Consider the following 22,331-nt stretch of genomic DNA (forward strand, 5'->3'; position numbering starts at 1 on the left):
AAATACATGAGGCAGCTTAAGATTCACACCTCCACGGGAAAAATTTCCCTACCAGTGATTACAGGACTTGTTTTTAAACATGCAGCCTAAACCTCTTTAAAGAGCAAAATAAATAGAGAATTGCCTTTGAAAAGTGTTAACTAAATGTGTTAAAGCTAGGTTTTGAATTCTTCTGTTATTGAGATACAATAATAAGAAAAATTAGGGAAAATTTGTTAGCCCTCAGTTTCATTCTTTGTCTCTCTCAGGTACTTGAATTTTCTTTATGGTATGTTGGCTTAAATTTAAAAGTATTTCTGGTTGATACAGGAGCAGAACTCATTTATTTGTTTACTTTGGGGCACAAAAACAGTTCAAGATGCTTAGGATACTTTAATAGGCAGACAGAAATCTTCCAGGGAGAGAATTTTCTTTTAGAAAGGAAAAAAAAATACTGTAAACTATTTGATAAAAAATTTGACTCTGGTTTATGTGCTGTAAATGGGATCTTTTTCTAGACTTTTGTAACCTCTTGTTGTCTTAATTGGACCCCATTAAAAGTTGGCTATAGAAGAGGATAAAGGGAAAACTCGTGCCCCCACTCCCACCCCCCCCCATGAAAGTGCTAATTAGGATCCTAGATTTTAAGGTTCCAGGAAGCCTACTTGTGTACCTCTTTCCAAAGGCCATATATAGGTTTTAAAAAACCAGGAACCCAGAAGATCTTTGCTTTCTTCCTTGTACAGACCTTTCCGTTTGATTTGTGTTGATCTGGTGGTGTGATGTTTTTTCTTCCTTGCTAAGATATTCTCTGGAGATTATGCTCATATACCTTTTTTAAGTGCAGAAGATCATTGCCAACCTCAAAAAAAGTTAAGTGGAATAAATACTGGGAATTGAAGGGCTGTCTATACTTTTGTTTCTGAAATTTTTGTTAAGTTTGGGTCACTTGAAGAGGAATCACTAGAGGCAGTGTTGAGTCCCTTTGGGGTAAGTGGGTGGGTAGAGTGGTACTTTGGGAAAGCCATGTCGCTGGGCTTCTCCCATTTTGCTTTATATTATTTAAAGTTTGAGAAACTTGTAACTGGGTTTTAAAGTCTGATTTGTGAGAAACTTGTTCGAGATGTGAGAATTGTATGCTGCGTACAAGGATTTTTTTTGTTAACAGCTGTGTCTTAGCATGGAATTAAAGACAAAAATTAGATGAGATGTTACCTTTGTACATCTCCACAAATTCTTCCAAAAATGCTTTTTCTGTCATTAACTATTAGATGATTTCTATAATGAAGGTGCTTTTTACAACTCCCAAGTTTATGAACCAGACTAATGAGGAAAAGCTGCCTCCAGGGCAGCGAGACCTTTCTATTCCATAATTGTGTGATGTTTGGAACAAAAATGTGGAATTTGACTAAATGCATTCTTAGGAGTCCTTTTTTTTTTTTTTTTTTTTTAACATTCAAATCTTTCCTTGTAGACCATTGCTCTTAAAGCATCATTACCTTACACCTTTAGACGTGGCCTAGAGTCATCTCATCTGTTTATCTTTTTTTTTTTTCACGTGAACTTTCTTTCTGGATATAAAGATTACTTTGCTGTATCAAAGCCATCACTTCAAGAGTTCAAATGAAAATTCTTCTATTAAAATATTCAAGCATTCACAAAAACATAGAGAATATAATCCCTTTAGCTATTTTCCTGGATATAGGAGAGCAGAAAACAGAGTAGCAGCAGTGGGGTTGAGAGTAAGGTAGTGACCTTTAGTTGTAAAGAACAACTTGGCTTAGCTTTTGTTTTATTCAGGGAACGAGTGAGATTTGGGCAGTTAGGAACGAGGTTTCTAGCCTTTAGTGAAGGTGGTCACCTTGCCCAATTAGGATAGGGATCGTATTTCTCAGTTTTTAAAAAATTTAAGTTTTTTATTTATTTAATCTCTACACCCAGCATGGGGCTTGAACTCATGACCCTGAGATCAAGAGTTGTGTGCTCTTCTGACTGAGCCAGCCAGGTGATCCTGTATTTCTCAGTTTTAAACAGTGGCTTCGTTCCTTTATTACACATTTGTTGGAACCTGTGCAGAAACTTGACCGCCTTCAGGCCAACTCTTGGCATCCAGAAATTTGATGGCAGTAGGTGGAGTAGGTGGTGGTTGGAGGGCATTCTCCACAAGCATCTTTCCGTTCTCTATTTGCCCACTTTCTTTATCTGTCTGCTAGACGATCTCAATAGAGCTGGGAGTCAGGAGTAACCAAAAAAGTAGAGTTAAGTCCCTTTCTGGAAAAGGAGTTTTAAGGAAAGGAGAATCAAAAGGGTCTAATGAGTTGTTGGTTAGGCTGTTAGGTTCACTTTTCTGTTAAGAATGGTAGTGTTTGACTTTCAACCTTGATGGTGCAGTGTCTGTTGTAGCAGAATTGCTGATTAACATTTCTGTGGCATCAAAAGTTTAAAAGGAACAATTTAACAATCAGGTCATTGAAAAATATTTTCTGTCAATAACCCCTTGAAATCTAATTGCTTTTCCCACCGAAATAGTAACTTAATTTCTCAGATGGGAAACTAGTTAAACAACACCAGGCAGAAGATCACATAATGAATGGCTTTTTAGTACTTGTCGATTCTATTTCACTTGGTAATGTGTTATTTTACAGTAGATGTGAAATTTAAGGAATATTTTGCATGGGTGAAAATAAGCTTTATCAAGGGGCGTGTATGTGGATTATTACTTTTTAGAAGTCTGTACTTTTATTATGTAAAGGAAGGGATATGGTGTTTCTAGATTTTAAAAAATAAATGAGTAGAGTCTTGATTCTAATTCCATCATGACCTTGGACAATGTCATTTTTCTCCCAACGTATGCCTTCTCATCTGCTGTAAGGGGATCTGACACTGACCTAGGGCTGCTGTCCAGATTAATTAATTGATGGATTGCAAGGAGCTTAAATCCCAAAGCTTTATTTGCTCACTGCTAAGAAGAGTATGGGGACAGATTTAGTGAGACAAGGGCTAGTGCCAAATACATATCCCTCCTTTTCCCCTACAGTGAAGGGATTTTTAAAAAGTGAAACTTGAAAAGTGAAAAACTAGCCTCAAAACTACAGTATATAGAATGTAATTCTTCTCCTGGCCTAGGTAGAAGCTTGTCTTTACTTATTTATTTATTTATTTTCCTAGATATTTCAAAAATTGGTGAGATTTTAAAAAATTAGTGAGGGGGCACCTGGGTGGCTCAGTTGGTTGAGCCTTTGACTCTTGATTTCAGCTCAGGTCATGGATCCCTGCCTCGCATCAGGTTCCGTGTTGAGGGTAGAGCTTGCTTGGAATTCTCTCTATGCCTCTGTCCCTCTCCCCCGGCTTGTGCATGCTTGCTCTTCCCCTTCTCTCTAAAAAAAATAAAAATAAAAAAATTAGTGGTATCAAAATCTTTTTTAAGTAGAGCTGTTATTTCAGAAAATTTGCAGGTTCACGTGTTATGTGTGTGTTGTGTACTGTGTGTATATAGGCAGGAGTTTGTATTTGGTGAGCTTTGTGTTAAGAGATGTTTAAAATTATTTTAATTTCTCTTAGTATGAGATGGCTGTGATGCTGTTGAAGCCCTGCAAATGGAGGGCGTTATATCTTACCTAACAATTTAAATAATGCCAATGCTAGCTAGATAGGAAATTGAGTTAGTACATCGAGTCTTTAATATTCCACAGTGATTTTACTTATCAAGTGGTGAGAGAAGTAAAAGAGGTGGCAGGGAAAATGTTTATTTTGATCCTCAAGACAGAGCCAGATTATATTTTATTCTTTACTAAAAATTAGGCAAACTTAAAAGAAAATAATAAAGTGAATGAAAACTCCCATACAAACCTGGGTCCCCTGTTTTTTTTTGTCCAAATATGTCTTGTTATTGGACCCCATAACATTGCCTCTTAGGTGGACCTATATATACTGTGTTTCTGCTAGTGTGGTTTTTTTGTTTTTATCCTGAATCAAGCAGTTTACTCAGTATTGTTTTGTAAATAGACTTTATTTGGGGTGCATGGGTGGCTCAGTCGGTTAAGCGCCTGACTTCGGCTCAGGTCATGATCTCACAGTTCGTAGGTTCGAGCCCCGTGTCAGGCTCTGGGCTGACAGCTCAGAACCTAGAGCCTGCTTTGGATTCTGTGTCTCCCTCTCTCTCTGCCTCTCCCCTACTCGCGCTCTGTCTCTCAAAAATAAACAAACATAAAAAAATTTAAAAAAATAGATTGTTTTTTTATTTATTTTGAGAGAGAGAGAGAGAGAGTGACAGAGAATCCCATACAGGCTCCATGCCATCAGCACCGAGCTGATGTAGGGCTCGATCCCAGGAACTACGAGATCATGATCTAAGCCGAAATCAAGAGTTGGATGCTTAACTGATTGAGCCACCCAGGCGCCCCTCAGTACTGCTTTCTGTATGTATTAAAAAGACTCTCTGATTGCATACATAACAAGTGTTAAGCCTTTGAATGTTGAGTATTTTAGTTGGGAGCATGCACCTAGTCTAAGATTTCTTTTCTGAGCTATGCTCCTTACTTAGCCCTAGGCAGATTTTTGTGCATTCCTGTGCTAATTCTTGCCATCTTACTGACTTGACCAGATTGTAATGTTCAGAGAACTAAAGTCTAAAACTTAGTGTGTTTTGAGCACTTGGTTGGAGCTTTTATTGAGCACATATTTCTGTGTGGCGTACATACTCCATTTTTCTCTAATCTCATAACTCCAGAAACGAAGAACAAATCCCTATCAAAACCACATAATTACAAGTTCTTTAAGGCAAGATCCTCTCAATTTTCTGTGTGGTTGTACCAACTCATCATTTGATGATATTTAAACCAGATGGTAACGTCTCATCTTTGCCAGTCTTTAAAACTTGAGAGAAGAGATGTGGAGAGCAGGATCTCATAGGATTTGTATTCTGGTATCTTTAAAAAAAAATTTTTTTTTTTTCATTTTTAGAGAAAGAGAGCAGGAACAGGGGAGAGAGGCAGAAAGAGAGAGAGGAGAGAGAGAGAGAGAGAGGGAGATAAGCAGGTTCCACGATAGTGTGGAGCCCGATGCAGGGCTTGATCCCATGACCCTGGGATCATGACCTGAGCTGAAATCAAGACTCAGATGTTCAGCCAACTGAGCCACCCAGGCTCACCTGTATTCTGGTATCTATTTGTGGGACAGGGGTGAGGGGTGGAGATTAGAGAGGTCTACAAAGAGAATCTTTGGAGTATAACTTACATTTTGTAAAATTTCAAGTATTCCAAGCTTTGTCTTCTCCCAGAGAGGCTCTTATCCAGTATTATGATGTATTTTGGACAAATTGAGAATAGCCACCAGATTTTCCTGTGGGAGGCTGGCTTCAGGGATTTGTGTAGGGTGTGGGTTTAGGGTTTTTAAAAATTGTACTTGATGGCAGCCCATTCTTCTGGGTTCCTCTCTCACACCATTTTTTTTTTTTCCATTGCTAATCTTGTGGCTTTTCTCATCTTCCATGTGTAAAATATATCTTTGACTTATATAACTGCTTATCAAGATTTTTTTTGAGAGGAACAGAGTTTAGAATTTGACTTAGGATCCAAGGTAATTTGTTTTTGGAGGTTGGTATTAGCTAGCTAGGAAATGAAAACAGATTTCATGGAAATACTAGAGTAGGAATGAAAACATTTGTTTTGTGGTGTATGTTCCATTGTTTACGTGTTATCTTTGAGCTGCTAGCCTTAAGAGGGTCATGACTATTTTCAGTTTATTCCATTAAACTGCTTATAAAGTGGGGATAATGCTAGCCCTGCTTTACATAGTGAGGCCTAAACTTCTCAGGGTCACCTGACTATTTTAAGTGGTGGAGTCAATATTTGAACCTAGACTTTGTGCACTTAACCACTATATTGAATCCTACTTCCATAGTAATGATACAGTTATGATTACATGAGATAGTTGATGGATAATTATGAGTCTTATTTTATTAATATTTATTATTATTACATATCTGTATAATCCTGCTTATACATTTTCTGCCCTGGTGTAGGCTACCCCTTTTTTCTGATAGGCTCAGCAAAAAACATTTTTATAACCTAGTTCTTGCTGCTAAGAACTGTTTTATAGATAAGGAAACTGCTGAGAGAAGTTTAGTGACTTATCTAAGGTGACACAGCTTTTAAAGGACAAATTAGGAGATTTCAAACCTTGCTTTTTACTTCCAAGTTCACTGCTCTTCCTTTTAAAAATTATTGATTGATTGATTGATTGATTGATTGGGGGGGGGAGGGAGGAAGGGAGAGGATGTCCGTGTAAGCACATAAGTAGGGGAAGGGCAGAGAGGGGGAGAGAGCGAATCCCAAGCAGTCTCCACCTGTCAGTGCAGAGCCCAGTGCAGGGCTAAGATCTCACAAACTGTAAGATCATGACCTGAGCCGAAGTCAAGAGTTGTATGCTTAGCTGAATGAGCCACCCAGGTGCCCCTATTTATGAAATTTTCTTTATTTTTTTAATGTTTATTTTTTTAAATTTTATTTATTTTGAGAGAGACAGAGTGAGTGGGGGAGGGGCAGGGAGAGCAAGAATCCTAAGCAGGCTCCACATTGTCAGTCCAGAGCCTGATGTGGGGCTTGAACTCACGAACTTTGAGATCATGGCCTAAGCCGTAATTAAGAGTCAGATGCCTAGCCGACTGAACCACCCAGGTGGCCCTGAGGTTTTTTTTTTTTTTTTTTTTTGAGAGTAAAAGAGACAGAGCATGAGCAGGGGAGGGGCAGAGAGAGAGGGAGACACACAATCTGAAGCAGGCTCCAGGCTCTTGAGCTGTCAGCACAGAGCCCGACGCAGGGCTCGAACCCATGAACCACAAGATCCTGACCTGAGCTAAAGTCGGACGCTCAACTGACTGAGCCACCCCTGAAATTTTAAATCATATACTCTTCTTTGTTTTAGTATAGCATGTATGAGCTTCGCATTTCATGTACTGTTGGTTGCTTGGCTCATTTGTATGGAAACTCCTGGCTCATCAGTCATCATCCTGGTGACCACCCAGGTTCAACTAGAAGAGTATTTAGGACCCCAGATTGTAGCCTTCTTCCCATCAAAATCATCCTGGGCTCCATACCAGAATTAGAATCTCATGGGATGCCCAAGTATTTGAATTTTAAGAAGCTCCTCTGGTCATTCTAAAACCCAGCTAGGTTTAAGAACTATTGGTTTAGATAGTTCTTGATGAGGTTTAGGCAGCTGTTCATATAAGGAATTCTCTTATCTGTTGACTTTGAATTAATAGAATTTCTCACCTCCACTACCAGAAACAAGGGAGTCCTTTTTGTCAGCTCTGATGAATGAAGAAATGAATTAGGTCCTTGGGTTTAGTTGTGGGTTCAGTTCAGTACATTTATTAATATGTCAGTAAGTGCCAGGCATTGTGTTATGAGTATTAGAAATGAATTAAGCAGCTTTCATTTACAGGAATTCATATAGTCTACTGGTGAGAAAGATCTGCAAGTAGATTATATGGTGTGATGTACACAAATAATGGAAATTGTGTATCAAATGGTCGAAGATTAGGGCTGAGGGGATGTGGAGGTAGATGGAGTAAGGGGGGAGTGGAGCTGCTTCAGATGTTTGGGAGACTTTGGATTGGGACAGGGTTAGGGAGGAAATAGGGGTGTAGAATGAGATTAGAATCTGACGGACCCTCCAGAAATACCAACATTTACACAAGGAAGAGGACCTAGTTGTAGGCTGCAGGAAAAGTGCCAGGGGAAAAAGCAGGTTTGTTGAGGGCCAGTATTTGAGACTTCTATGACTTTGTGGTGATGATTTCCTTAAGTCTCAACTCTAGACACAGCTGCAAAATCCTTTATTTATAACCTGGAAAAGTAGATAATAGAAGAGTTTTTATAGTGTGTGTCCCTTTGATACCAGGCAGCCATTCAAACGAGGACCACTTTTATCAGGCTGGAACTTTGGCATATTTTAGGTTAAAATGGGTTATCTTTTAAATCAAATTATTATTAAATGTGGCAATAAATATGAAGTAAGTAAGGCAGTGAATAGTGCTAACTCTATAATAGTAATACCCAGTGTGGTTTGAGATATATCATAGGATAAATTTATTTTAAGACCTGTGGAGATAAGACCTATTTATCTACCATCGTAAGTTGAGCATGCCTGTGCATCAGTAGATCCTTTTCTCTTTCAAAAAGATCTATCTAGCCTTGAAGCATGTTCAGAATTACAGTATATTGAATAGACTTGCAGGTTGCCCTTACATAAATATTAAACAATCTGACAGTGGGATGAATGGAGCCACTTGCTAGCAATTCCCATTCAGGTCCAAGTTTCAGTCTTTTACTTCAGGCTATTAGGGATCATACAGGTTCTAATATTATTTCTACTTTTAATGTTCGGCTTGCAGTTAATTGTGGCAGGGCTAAATAGTTGTTAAATATTTGCATCCGGTGAAATGTATGGCTTGCTATTTATGTTTCTTTTCTTTTTTTTTTTTTTAAAGTACAATTGCCACATGTCTTTATATAAAACATCAAACCAAACAAAATTTTGTATTCTTTTCGTATCTTCTTAGAGACTCAGGTCAGTTTTTAATGTCACTGTTGTCCCTTTTGTGACCTTGATTTTGAATCTTGGAGTGTCCAGTTTGTCAAGTACTAAAGATGTAGAACGTGTGTTTATAGACTTAACGAGGCCTTAAAGTTAGGGTGTGATGTTTAACTTTCCCTGCCCTTCGTGCCCAGGTGGGTTTGGGTGTTGCTGAGGGGAAGGTTGAAGGGGCAGAGTCTAACCTTTTTCCTAAACTCCTTCACCTGATAAAGCATTTCTGGAACCTTTCTCTGAAGTATGTCATCTTTTCTTAACCTTGGCAGCCTCAATTTTCTGCCAGAAATTGTCTTTTCCTCACTGGGATCCTAGTTATGAAAGAAAACAGAATCAAAGCTACATATTAAATTTCCTTGGGGGAGAAACTGTGGCAAAATAGCTACTTGATTGTAACATGGCTTGGTGTAGACATATTGAAGTAATATTTGCATCAATTATAATTGCTGTAGGGGAGAAGGATCTGAAATTTCTTCTGGTTCCATTCGGTGACTTGTGTTATAAGATGTCTGTGAATGATTTGAAAGAAATAATGTTTTCCTCTTAAATTTTCATGATTGACCTATCATGTCAGCCCATTTGAGTGGAAGATGATTTATTCTAGAAATTTGTCTTTCTTATGATCATTCTGGGTGATTTTTAAAAGGATGCTTCCAATATAGAGAGGCCTGATGAGACTTTGAGGGTTATGCCAAAACTTTGTTGAATCACTTCAGTAGGTAACTTTGGTAGACATCTATTAGGGGCACTTTGGAAGAGTAAGGTCTTCATGTGATCTAGTTATCCCCTTATTTTTATTGTTTATAAACAAAATGGTACTTGGGTTATTCCTGTAAAGCGGTCTGGAAAGGAAACCATGCTTTTGAGGTTTAGGGGAAGCATTTTCCATAGTATTTTCATGTGGTTTTTGACAATTATAAATTGAAGTCATTTAGAGGTCCTGAAAATACAGATTATTATTACTAAGTTTTATTAAAAGTGGTGGAGGGGAGGTCCTTGTTGGAACTAATGTTTGAAAAAGTAAATATCATGACATGTCTCTCTTTTACCAGTGTATTTTCATTTACTAATAGATGCTCCTCCATAGAAACAGTGCTTGGATACTTTATATCCTTTTAAATAACATGTTCTGTAAAACTGAAAACTGATGGCTTTTACCAGGTCCTGTCAATTATAGGAGTTATAATTTTAACAAAAGTTCTTATTCCTTGGTCTGTAATATTTTATTTTTATTTTATTTATTATTATTATTTTTTGGTCCTTAATATTTTAGTACAACTGTTAAACGTCCCTGTATGTTTGCAAATGATTATGCAGGCATTTACAGGATCTTTTTGGTGGTAGGACTTTTAGGGATGATGACTGGGTTGACATTTAGTATACCTTTTATTTTTTAATATATATATATATATTTTAACATTATTCATTTTTGAGAGAGAGAGAGAGAGAGAGAGAGCAGGGGAGGGGCAGAGAGAGAGGGAGACACAGAATCTGAAGCAGGCTCCAGGCTCTGAGCTGTCAGCACAGAGCCCGATGCGGGGCTTGAACCCACAAACCATGAGATCATGACCTGAGCTGAAGGTGGACGCTTAACCAACTGAGCAACCCAGGTGCCTCATTGGTATACCTTTTTTAAAAATGTTGGCATTTCACAAATAGGTCAAGAAATCATTGTTAGTGAATAGAGAAAACACTTGGAGATGCTGTTTTTAAAATACGGATGGATAGAGTTCCATGGAGGGATGGATTGGATGAGATTTCTGTAGGGATTAAGATTATTAGGACAGTTGTTTTCAAGGGTTTGGATTGAGGACTGACTCTTGGAGGGTGCACAGGATCCTTCCATCAGATCCAAGGGGAACTTCCTCTTTTTGACTAAATATTTTTAGCCAGAGTTTCTTGGTATGCTTTAACCAAGCAGTATTCTACAGCTGATTGACTATAGAAGATATGAAAATCCAGTTTATTTCTGTTCAGCCAGACATTAAAGAGACTTGCAAAATATATGCAAACTAACACAATGCTACTCTTCTATTTTTTGCTTATTATTAAATAAATTAAAACATTCTTAAATTTCTTATGTAATAAAAGTGAATAGATACAAGACATATAGACTAAAGCTCTTTGAGGTCCTTAATTTTTAAGAGTTTTAGGGGGTCCTCAGGCCAAACATTTGAGAGTTGTAGTAGTAAAAAGGGAAACTTAGTTCTGCAAAGACCTGACTCAAAAGGAATAAATCTAGGTTCTATGCATGTGTAAGAGGTACATTGATTGATTGTAGAGGCTATTAAAAAACCAGTAGAGGGTTTGGTAAAAACTTCAGTTATCTGTTCTTTTTAGGAAGTGAAGTGAAAATTTAAAAGTATTTTCTAAAGGGCAGACAACAATAAGTTTTCCTATATAACCAGTTTCAATTAAAATGTCAGAAAGTGGGCCTTTTTCGTCTTATTGTCATTTTATTAAGTTTTATAAAATTTATAATAAACATGGTTGTGTTTTTGCTTCTTGAGCTGTCTTTTGGGGTCAGAAGTTTGGAACATAAAACAAACTGATCCAAGTGATTTATTATTATTATTATTATTATTATTATTATTTTTAATGTTTATTTTTGAGAAAGAGAGAGAGAGACAGAACCTGAAGCAGACTCTAAACTCTGAGCTGGCAGCACAGAGCAAGACGTGAGGCTCATACTTAGGAACGGAGAGGTCATGACCTGAGCCAAAGTTGGATGCTTAACTGACTGAGCCACCCAGTGCTCCTGATCCAAATGATTTTTTAAATTGGCTTAATATTTTTAAGAACTGTTAGATTTAAAGAGAAACTGAGTAGAGTTCCCATATACTCCTTGACCTAGTTTCCCCCTTTTATTTGTTTAATTTTCTTACTGTTTATTTGTTTAATTTGAGAGAGCACATACGAGTGAGGGAGGGGGTAGAGAGAGAAAATCCCAACCAGGCTTTGCACTGTCAGCGCAGAACCCAACCTGGGGTTTGAACTTCGGAACTGTGAGATCATGCCTGAGCTGAAATCAAGAGTTGGATACTTAACTGACTGAGCCTCCCAGGTCTCCCAAGTTTCCCCTTTTATTAACATCTTACATTATTATGACATATTTGCTATAATTAATGAACTGATACTGTTATTAACCAAAGTCCATATATTTTATTCATATTTCTTTAATTTTTAGCTAATATCTTCCTTCTGTTCCAGAATCTCATCCAGGATACACATTACATTTAGTTGTCATGTCTCTTTAGGCTTTTTTTTAGCTGTTGTTGTTTCTCAGGCTTTTTGTTGTTGTTCTTGTTTTTTTTTGTTTTTTAATTTTTTAATGTTTGTTTATTTTTGAGAGAGAGAGACCCACTGAGTGTGAGCAGGAGAAGGGCAGAGAGAGAGAGAGGGAGACAGAATCTGAAGTGGCTCCAGGCTCTGAGCTGTCAGCACAGAGCCGGACGTGGGGCTCAAACCCACCAAGGGTGAGATCATGACCTGAGCTAAAGTTAGACACTTAACCGACTGAGCCACCTGGGTGCCCCTTGGGCTTTATTTTTATTGACCTTGACCGTTTTGAGGAGTACTCACTTGGGTATTTTGTAGGATGTCCCATTATTGGAATTTATCTGATGTTTTTCTCATGGTAAGACTGGGTATATGGGCAACTGATTTTTATTTATTTTTAAGATTTTATTTTTATTTTAAAAAAAAGTTGGGGGGGGCGCCTGGGTGGCTCTGTTGGTTAAACATCCAACTTTTTGACTTTGGCTCAGGTCATGATCTCGCGTTCGTGAGTTTGAGCCCTGCATTGGGCTCTGTGCTAACAGTGCAGAGCCTGCTTGGGATTCTCTCTCTCTCCTTCTCCCTGCTCCTCCCCTGCTCATGCTCTCTCTCTCTCTCTCTCTCTCTCTCAAAATAAATAAACTAAACAAAAAAATGGTAATAAAATCATAAAACTTTTAGGTTTATTTTAAAAGAGGCTAAAATGAACTTCCTAGAAGGTAAGGATGTTTTATTTGTAATGATTAACATTGGAAAGTAAAGAAAACAACCTAAATGTCCAATAATAAGAAATTTTAAGAAGTATCAATAGAATAAAATATTAAACATTCACAGTATAGTAAGTAAAAGGAAAAATATATACATATTTTTTAAATTATGACTTAAAATTTTTTGAAGATTATGAAGATAACTTGCATTTTAGAAAATACTGGAAAGATGTATACCAAAATACAGCAGGTTTTCTCTGAGATTCTTCTTCATATATATTTTCTGATATTTTAGTAATGAGTGTACTTTTGTATTAGAGAAAATTATTTTAAACCTATTCTATTGCTTAGCTTTTATGGCAGTAAGAGAATATGTAGTCAGGAAGTTTTATATAGTAGGTATATATGAAATGGCTTGGTTAATACAAAATATTAATATTGTGGAACCATACATAGGCTTGCCCACCACAGTGTTAATTTTTATAGTATAGAAGTTGAATTCTCTTGCAACCCTAGCAGCTTCTCTCTTCCCAGATCCATTGTTAAGTGCCTCTATCCTTGAATTACATATCTAAAACAATCTTAAAAAAAGCTCTTTAAGCATGGAAAATGTGACAGTGTATTCTCCTTTAAGTAGCAAGGTTGCATATATCTCAATAAAACTGGAAAAAAAATACAGCAAAAAAAAATGGATGGGCCTTGAATATTATATATTAACTTATTAATGCCATGTATTAACTTGTGAATGCCATTTTTTAATGTTTATTTTTGAGAGAGACTGTGCACGTGCATGCACCCGTGCGTGAGCAGGGGAGGGGCAGAGAGAGAGAGAGACAGAATCTGAAGCAGGCTCCAGGCTCTGAGCTGTCTTCACAGATCCTGATACGGGGCTTGAACCCACGAACTGTGAGATCATGACCTGAGCCGAAGTCAACTGAGCCACCCAGGCACTCCCTATGAAATATCATTTTATACAATTTGATAATGAAGATTAGAGAATTGAAACCATTGTTTTAAACATAACCAGTCATAAAACAAAACAAGGTTACATTAGGCTTCCTGGGAACTGAAGCTCTGCAACATAAATGTTTCCTCATAGCTAACATTTTTGACTGCTTACTTTGTAAATGCCAGGAGCTCTCTAAAGGCTTTTATCCATATTATTTAAGCCTCAGTTTCCCATTTATACATGTATTTAAGCTACAGGGAGATGAACTAGTAGAAAGCCACAGTCAGGGTTTGAACTCAGGCAGTGTGACACCAGAGTGCGTTCTCTTTAACGTGTTTTACTGTGCAAGGATAAGGGAAATGACATCATTGTGCTTTAAAAATGAGCACTGGAGAAGTAACAGTGGGGAGGAGGGTTGAAATCTAGGGGAGCCCTTTAACCTGTGTTGAAATTGGTCTAATGCCAACTAGATGCTGACTAGAGTTAGGCTGGAAGGATAGAGTCCTTAAAGGTACAGCTTAGAAGTCAGATGCTCCTTGAAAGTTGAGTTTACACTGACTTTTTGCTAGAAGAAATTATGTTTCATTGGTCAGAACTTAATGCAATATAATACTTGCTATTTTTGCTTTGTAATACATAATCCTTTATATTTGTAATTTTAATTTTCATCATAGTCCTGAAGGTAGATATTGTTTATACGTTTCGAATGGAAAAGTTAAGATCCCTTAAGTGGTGATTAAAGGACCAAGATGCATACCAGGTCTTCTATTTAGTGCATTGCTCTTTCTGTCCTACAGTATATATATAACCTCCTGACATTTTGAGGAGCCAAGTGTCTCATCCATTATCATGTCTTGGTTAAGTATGAGAAGGGACTGAAAAAACGTAGGTTGGGATAGTGAGATAAGAACTTCAGGGTGCAAAAATTTTGAAAGCCACATACACTCACAGGATTTTTTTGTGACCCCTAAGGTTACAGACCCTAAGGTTACAGACCCCTTTGAGAATTTGGTGGAAGCTGTGGACTGTCCCCCCAAAATCCACATACACTCAATTCAAATACAGTATAAGAATCTCTGATTTAAGGAATAAAAGTGATTCTGTAGTCTGAAAAGAAAATCCTCAGTATTTTTTTACTAGTGGCTCACTAAGGATGGGAGATCTTTTTTATTTTTTAATAAAGTTTATTTATTTTGAGAGAGAATAAATAAAGTTTATTTATTTTGAGAGAGAGGGAGAGAGAGAGAATCCCAAGCAGGCTCCGCACTGTCAGTACAGAGCCCAACGTGGGGCTCAAACTCAACGTGAGATCATGACCCGAGTTGAGATCAAGAGTGGAATGCTTAACTGACTGAGTCACCCCAACATCCTACGGATGGGAAATCTTAAGCAGACTTTGATCAAATGGATGGCTAATTAAAGCTGCTTGGTGCCAAGCCTACCCTGAGGGAAGTAAGAAGAAAGGGGGAAGTTAATATTATCTAACACATTTTTATTTCTGTTCCGAAGACATTGAAGTCCTTTGAATTAAAAAACTTTCCTGATAGGGGCACCTGGGTGTCTCAGTCGGTTGAGCTTCCACTTTGGCTCAGGTCACAGTCTCACGGTTCCTGGGTTCGAGCCCCACGTGGGGCTCTGTGCTGACAGCTCAGAGCCTGGAGCCTGCTTCAGATTCTGTGTCTCCCTCTCTCTCTGCCCTTTGCCCTCTTGTGCTGTCTCTCTCTGTCTCAAAAATAAATAAACAAAAAACCAAAACCTTTCCTGATAGACACCCATCAGTGAGTGGTCATTGGACTCCACTGAGGGACTCACATATAGTAACTCTGCTTGTTTTTAAATTTATAGATGGGGACTTACAATGATTATGGTATGCCCAGTTCTGCCACTTTGTGCAGGTGTCTTAAGGACATCATACTGACATAAAACTGTTAATGCCATGAAAAAGTAGTCTTTTTATGTTGTATTTCATATGTGTTACTTAAATTTTTATTAAGGTTGATAAATCTTGTGCTGCTCAACTGAAAATTTTTCTGACTTGCCTTAAAACTAAGATAAATTCTTTGTTCGGATCCTTAAAATTTTGCACTATAGTTTTATGTTAATGTGTTGATAACCTAGAAAGTGTAAGAATCTGGATTAAAATACGGAGTTTAGCTCTGCCTCAATGGACTAAATTCCTTTGTGCATTTATTCTATGACAGATTTTAATAGAACGTATGTAATTAGAAAATACATTGGTCCGTCCTTAATGTTATTCTTTGTAAACTAATCAGAATGAGCTTTTGACGTTGGTTTTTAAAAATTAGTCTTGTCGGGGCACCTGGGTGGCTCAGTTGGTTGAGCGTCCGACTTTGGCACAGGTCATGATCTCGCAGTTCGTGGGTTTGAGCCCCGCGTCAGGCTCTGGGCTGACAGCTCAGAGCCTGGAGCCTGCTTCGGATTCTGTGTCTCCCTCTCTCTCTGCCCTCCCCCGCTTATGCTCTGTCTCTCTGTCAAAAATAAACAAACTTTAAAAAAAAATTTAAAAATTAGTTTTGTCTGCAGGAGTTTTGTCTGCAGGAGAACCAACTTTGGAGTAGATCTAGAGAATACACTTTCTCATTTTGCTGATTATTAGGTCTCAAAATGGTGATAGCTTCTCTATTAGAAAGATTAAAACAGTGTTCTAATATGTGGATGCCAACACTAGATCATTTACAGAGTGAATTTTCATGGCGTTTTTGAAAAATCCTTAGCATCCTATGAAAGTTATTCTCCCACTGGTCAATTTTATTGCACATTTCTCTCAGTTAAATGTACCATAAGTTGTTCAGTGTGGGGACTAAGGAAGAATGTTTACTTGATGTTACTCAGGCCTCTGAGGATTTCAAAGCTTCAACTTCCTCCTACTTAATTGCCTTCTGAAGGAATATATTTTTTAGCGCTCAGGAAAATAATTGGACTTTTAAATATGGTTGGACTTTTATTTTGAAAGGGGTAAAATAAAGCCATTTTAAAGTTTTAAAAGTGAGTGAATCTCAGCAGGGAATTTATATGGGATGCCTTGCAATCTATGAATTCATAACACCTAGTTAATATGGAAATGCTGTTTTTATGTTAGAAAAAGGATTTATGAACCATTATTGTTAAGAGGCTAAAAGTTTTGGTTAGATTATATGATAGCCCCTTTAGATAAAGTGTCAAACCAAAATTTATCACAGTGTTTTGTAATAGTCTCTTTCCTTCTTTGATGGCTTTGTCCCCCCTGTAAAAGTTATAGTCCATTGAGGCCAGACTCAGTCAAGGATATCTTTTTTTTTTTTAATGTTTATTTTGTTTGTTTGTTTAGAGAAAGAGGGAGCGAGCACGTAAGCAGGGGAGGGGCAGAGAGAGGGAGAGAGAGAATCCCAAACAGGCTCTGTGCTCTCAGCGGGGAGCCCAATGCAGGGCTCTGTCTTAGGACTGCAAGATCACAGCCTTGAGCCGATATCAAGAGTTGGACACTTAACTGACCCACCCAGGTGCCCCGGCCAAGGATGTCTTACTTCTCGTATTTCAGTGAGCATTGCAAATAATATGTAATTCTTTTATTGAAGTAAAGCTTTTCAGTTGACAATGAAAGTCTTGAAATTGAATGACATTTATCCCATTTTCCTTCATTCTTTGTAACCAGAAGAAGTGAATAAGTTTTCAGTGGTTTGTGTTTAATGAAAGAATGATCTGAAACAGTATTAGTTTTATATATATTATACCCACTGTGTGATCTTCTTTAGTGACAGATATGTACTGTTTTCCTCTTACTTTATTTTTAGGATTCATCTGAAAAAGTTTCAGTATACAATAAACATAAATTATATAATACATACAATATATGTATATATACATATATGTATACAATATATACATACAAAGACACAGCTCACTGTAATTTATGACTTTAATATATGGATGAGATGAAATTAATTTCTATATCATTGTGTTTTGGGATTAAAAGGCCTATTTGATTAGTCGGGTAATGTCATACATGACCCAAAAGTCTTAGTTTATAAAATTCTTAGGCCATTGGACAGTATGTTAATCATTTACTTGTATATTCTGACATATTGTCATTGATGTTTTTGGTTTTAACCTTCAACCCAGATCAATTCATTTCAGAAAGCATACAGCTTTTATGAAGTGTTAGAGCGCAAAGCTCTGAGCAATATAAAGTCTTCCTATTAGCCTGTGATAGACTATCAAGCAATGTGATTTTCTTCTATTACATTGTGTTTTGTACAATTAAAGACATTGCTTTCCTTAGCCTTAGTTATCAAAAAAAAAAAATCACTCTCATCTTTTTGACTCCGGATGGAGCAGTATTTTTTTTTTAATTTTCTTTTTTTAACATTTATTCATTTTTGAGAGTGAGGGAGACAGAGCATGAGCGAGGGAGGGACAGAGAGAGAGGGAGACACAGAACCCGAAGCAGGCTCCAGGCTCCGAGCTGTCAGCACAGGGCCCAACGCGGGGCTCAAACTCATGGACTGTGAGATCATGACCTCAAGCTGAAATGAGATGCTTAACCGATTGAGCCACCCGGGTGCCCCAGGATGGAGTAGTATTTTTTAACTTTATTAACAAAGAATAGCATTTCTTTAACTGACAACTGACATTTAAACATTAGCCATAGTCTTTGTGGAAGAGGCAGTGGAACAGCATTAAATACTTGAAGGCCTTGTCAGGAATAAGTGTAAAACAGTGCTGTCAATTTTTCTTTTTTCTTTGGTTCTTTCTGGGATGGTAGTAAATTGTGTTTTATCAGTTTGTAGTCTGCTTTTTTTCCCCTTTTAAAAAAATTCTGGTAAAATACAGTCTTTTTAACATAATACTTTATCAGGTGTTGCTGGTGGGTATTTTTATTGGAAGTCTCCCTATCACTAAAACAAAACCTTGTTTTACTTACTCTTTTTTTTTTAAAGTAAGCTCTACATCCAACATGGGGCCTGAATTAATGACCTGAAGATCAAGAGTTGCAGGCTCCGTGGACTGAGCCAGCCAGGCACCTCAAACCTTGTTTTACTTTTTAAAAAAATGTTTATATTTGAGAGAGAGAGAGTGAGAAAGAGTGGGTGTGCTTGAGTGAGTGGGGGAGGGGCAGAGAGTGAGGGAGAGAGAGAGAATCCCAAGCAGGCTCCACACTGTCAACCCAGAGCTGAAGTGGAGCTTGAACTCACGAACTGTGAGATCATGACCTGAGCTGAAATCAAGAGTCAGATGCTTAACCGATTAAACCATCCAGGCACCCCTGTTTTACTTTTAAACTAAAAGCAATCAACTAATTAGAATTAAAAAAAAAAAATTGAAAGCAAATAAATAAAAGCAACCAATAGTAATAAGTTCTAACAATATAGATTTGAAATAACGGTAACCTCTTGCCCCCCTCCTAATCTGATAATCTTTAAAGTTTACATATATGTAATACTATTGGCACAATTTTACATGTTTTAGTTTTTTTCACTCATCCAGTCTTGGCTATCTTTCTATATTTAGAACATCTAGATCTTTTTTTCCTTATTACAGCTGCAGAGTATTTTATTGCTACTTACAGGTGTGTCAAATTTATTTACTTTGTTCTCCATTGATAGGTTTATGAAGGTCTTTTTTTTTTTTTAAATAAGTAATCTCTACACCCAATGTGGGGCTTGAATTTACAACCTGAGATCAAGAGCCGCATACTCCACTGATTGAGCTAGCCAGATGCCCTAATATTTAAAAAAAATTTTTTTTAATGTTTATTTTTGAGAAAGAGAGACAGAATGCGAGTGGGGTAGGGGCAGAGAGAGATGGAGACATGGAATCTGAAGCAGGCTCCAGGCTCTGAGCTGTCAGCACAGTGTCTGACGTGGGGCTCAACCTTTCGAACCATGTAGATCATGACCTGAGCTGAAGTTGGAGCTTAACCAACAGAGCCACCCAGGCATACCCCACCAGATGCCCCAATATGAAGGTTTAAAAAAATTTTTTTTAATTTATTTTTTAAAATTTACATACATGTTAGTTGGCATATAGTGCAACAATGATTTCAGGAGTACATTCTATAATGCCCCTTACCCATTTAGCCCATCCCCCCCTCCCACAACCTCTCCAGTGTTTGTTCTCCATACTTAAGAGTCTCTTATGTTTTTGTCCCTCTCCCTGTTTTTATATGATTTTTGCTTTCCTTTCCTTATGTTCATCTGTTTTGTCTCTTAAAGTCCTCATGAAGTCATATGATATTTGTCTTTCTCTGACTGACTAATTTTGCTTAGCGTAATACCCTCTAGTTCCATCCACATGGTTGCAAACGGCAAGATTTCATTCTTTCTGATTGCCGAGTAATACTCCATTGTTTATACACACACACACACACACACACACACACACACACACCCCACATCTTCTTTATCCGTTCATCCATCGATGGACATTTGGGCTCTTTCCACCTTTCCATACTTTGGCTATTGTTGATAGTGCTGCTATAAACATTGAGGTGCATGTGTCCCTTCGAAACAGCACACCTCTATTCCTTGGATAAATACTTAGTAGTGCAATTGCTGGGTCATAGGGTAGTCCTATTTTTGATTTTTTGAGGAACCTCCATACTGTTTTCCAGAGTGGCTGCACCAGTTTGCATTCCCACCAGGAGTGCAAAAGAGATCCCCTTTCTCTGCATCCTCACCACCATCTGTTGTTGCCTGAGTTGTTAACGATAGCCATTCTGACAGGGGTGAGGTGGTATCTCATTGTGATTTTGATTTGTATTTCCCTGATGCTAAGTAATGTTGAGCATTTTTTCATGTGTTGCTTGGCCATCTGGATGTCTTCTTTGGACGTAATATTAAGGTTTTAAGTTAAAACAATTCTGTGGTGAATTTCCTTGTGCCTGTATCTTGGTGTTGTGAATGGCAACAAATATTTGGAGAGTAAATTCTCACTTGAGGAACTGCTGGCTCAGTAGGCCTTTAAAAATACGATGCTTTCTTATTGATCTCCAAAAAACATACTAATCGTCAAAGTCCACATTACCTCACATGTTGCTAATACTGGTGGTGTGTATATTTTAAGTCTTTGCTAACCTGGTAGGTAAAAACGAGAGAATCTTGTGTATTTCTTAAATTTTGTGTAAAGTTGGACACCAGTCTTTTTACAGTTGGCCATTTTTTCTTGCTGTTAACACAATTTGCCCATTTTTCTGTGTTTTCTTATATGCTGGTATAAGTTTTTTACAAATCTAGAGTTTAATTAATTTATTCATTTATTTAATGTTTTATTTATTTTGGGGAGAGAGCGTACATGAGTGGGGGAGGGGCAAATAGAGGTGGACAGAGGATCCATGATGACAGCAGGGAGCTGATGTGGGGCTTGAACTCACAAACTGTGAGATCAGGCCCTGAGCTGAAGTTGGACACTCAATCAACTGAGCCACCTAGGTGCCCCCTGTAGATCTAGAACTTCAAATGCTGTGCAGTATTCAGTGTTGTTATAATACCAATCATATCTTAATACTGTAGTTAATTTCATGCATGTTTTTTGTTGACTGTGGGTGAATTATTTTCTTAGAACAAACGTCTGGATATGAAATTGAATAAAAGACTGTGAGCTTCCTTGTACTGACTTGTTCTCTAAACCTGAATTTATTTACTTGTTTGTTTGATTCATTTATTAGGTTGGCTCCATGCCCAATGTGGGGCTTGAACTCAAGACCCTGAGATCTAGAGTTGCATGCTGTACTGACTAAGCCAGCCAGGTGCCCCTGAAGTAACTTATTTATTATTTAATAGGTGTTATTTAATGTATGAAATATATTTCAGATTGTATTCCAAATGGCTAAGGAAGCAAAAGAAAATCACCTATAAAAATCCTATTTTTGCTGTATATTTTTCCAGGTTTCATTTTTCTGTTGCATAGCCTCTCTTTTCCTTCTTCTTTTGTTTCAGTGTTCTCATTTTTATTTTTGAGAGAGACAGAGAATGCGAGTGGGTTAGGGGCAGAGAGAGAGGGAGACACAGAATCTGAAGCAGGCTCCAGGCTCTGAGCTGTCAGCACAGAGCCTGACATGGGGCTCGAACTCACGAGCTGTGAGATCATGACCTGAACCGAAGTCGGACGCTCAACCGACTGAGCCACCCAGGCGTCCCTCTTTTCCTTCTTAACATATGTAAAGAACATCTTTCAATGTCAATAAACAGAACTATACCACAGCATAAGTTTTTTGTCTTTTTGCTTTTTTAATGTGTTAAAATATTAAACATAATACTGAATTTACCATTGTAATTATTTTAAAGGTACAATTTAGTGTGATGTTAAGTACATTCACAGTGCTATACAACCATCATCAAAAATCCATCTCCAAAACCTTTTCATTATTGCACACTGAAACTCTGTACCCATTAACACAGCATAATTTTTATTCCTTTAACCATTCTCTTATTGTGGAAATTTAAGTTTCCAGTTTTGTCTAGTTATTGATACCATACATACTTTCCTTATTGTCTGATTATTTCTTCATGATAACAATTCTTCTAAGGATCTGTAGCAGTTGATGTTTTAAAGAATCATCCTTAACATGAGCTTTGGATGGCAGTCTCTGCCATCCTATGTCCAAGAACTTATTCTTAATTTTATAATAAAAGTAAAAGTAACTAGGTTACATATATAAAAATATAGTTTATAGATGATTTAATATTAATATAGCTATTTTGTAAAAGGATAACTTCTGTGGAATAGAGGAATCAAAGTCTCTTTAAAAGTCAGTGATGTTCCAGGGCTCCTGGCTGGCTCATTATGAGGAGCATGTGACTCTTGATCTTGGGAGTGTGAGTTTGAGG

The 22,331-nt window shown here is 37.5% G+C and overlaps 1 protein-coding gene across 3 annotated transcripts in view; it reads left to right on the forward strand.

Moving 5' to 3' along the window:
• Positions 1–22,331, forward strand: part of KDM5B (lysine demethylase 5B) — a 79,657-nt gene that overhangs the window by 4,513 nt on the left and 52,813 nt on the right. The gene's annotated exons all lie outside the window — the stretch shown is intronic.

The sequence above is a fragment of the Acinonyx jubatus genome, chromosome E4 (genome assembly GCF_027475565.1).
Source record: "Acinonyx jubatus isolate Ajub_Pintada_27869175 chromosome E4, VMU_Ajub_asm_v1.0, whole genome shotgun sequence".
NCBI lineage: Eukaryota > Metazoa > Chordata > Mammalia > Carnivora > Felidae > Acinonyx > Acinonyx jubatus.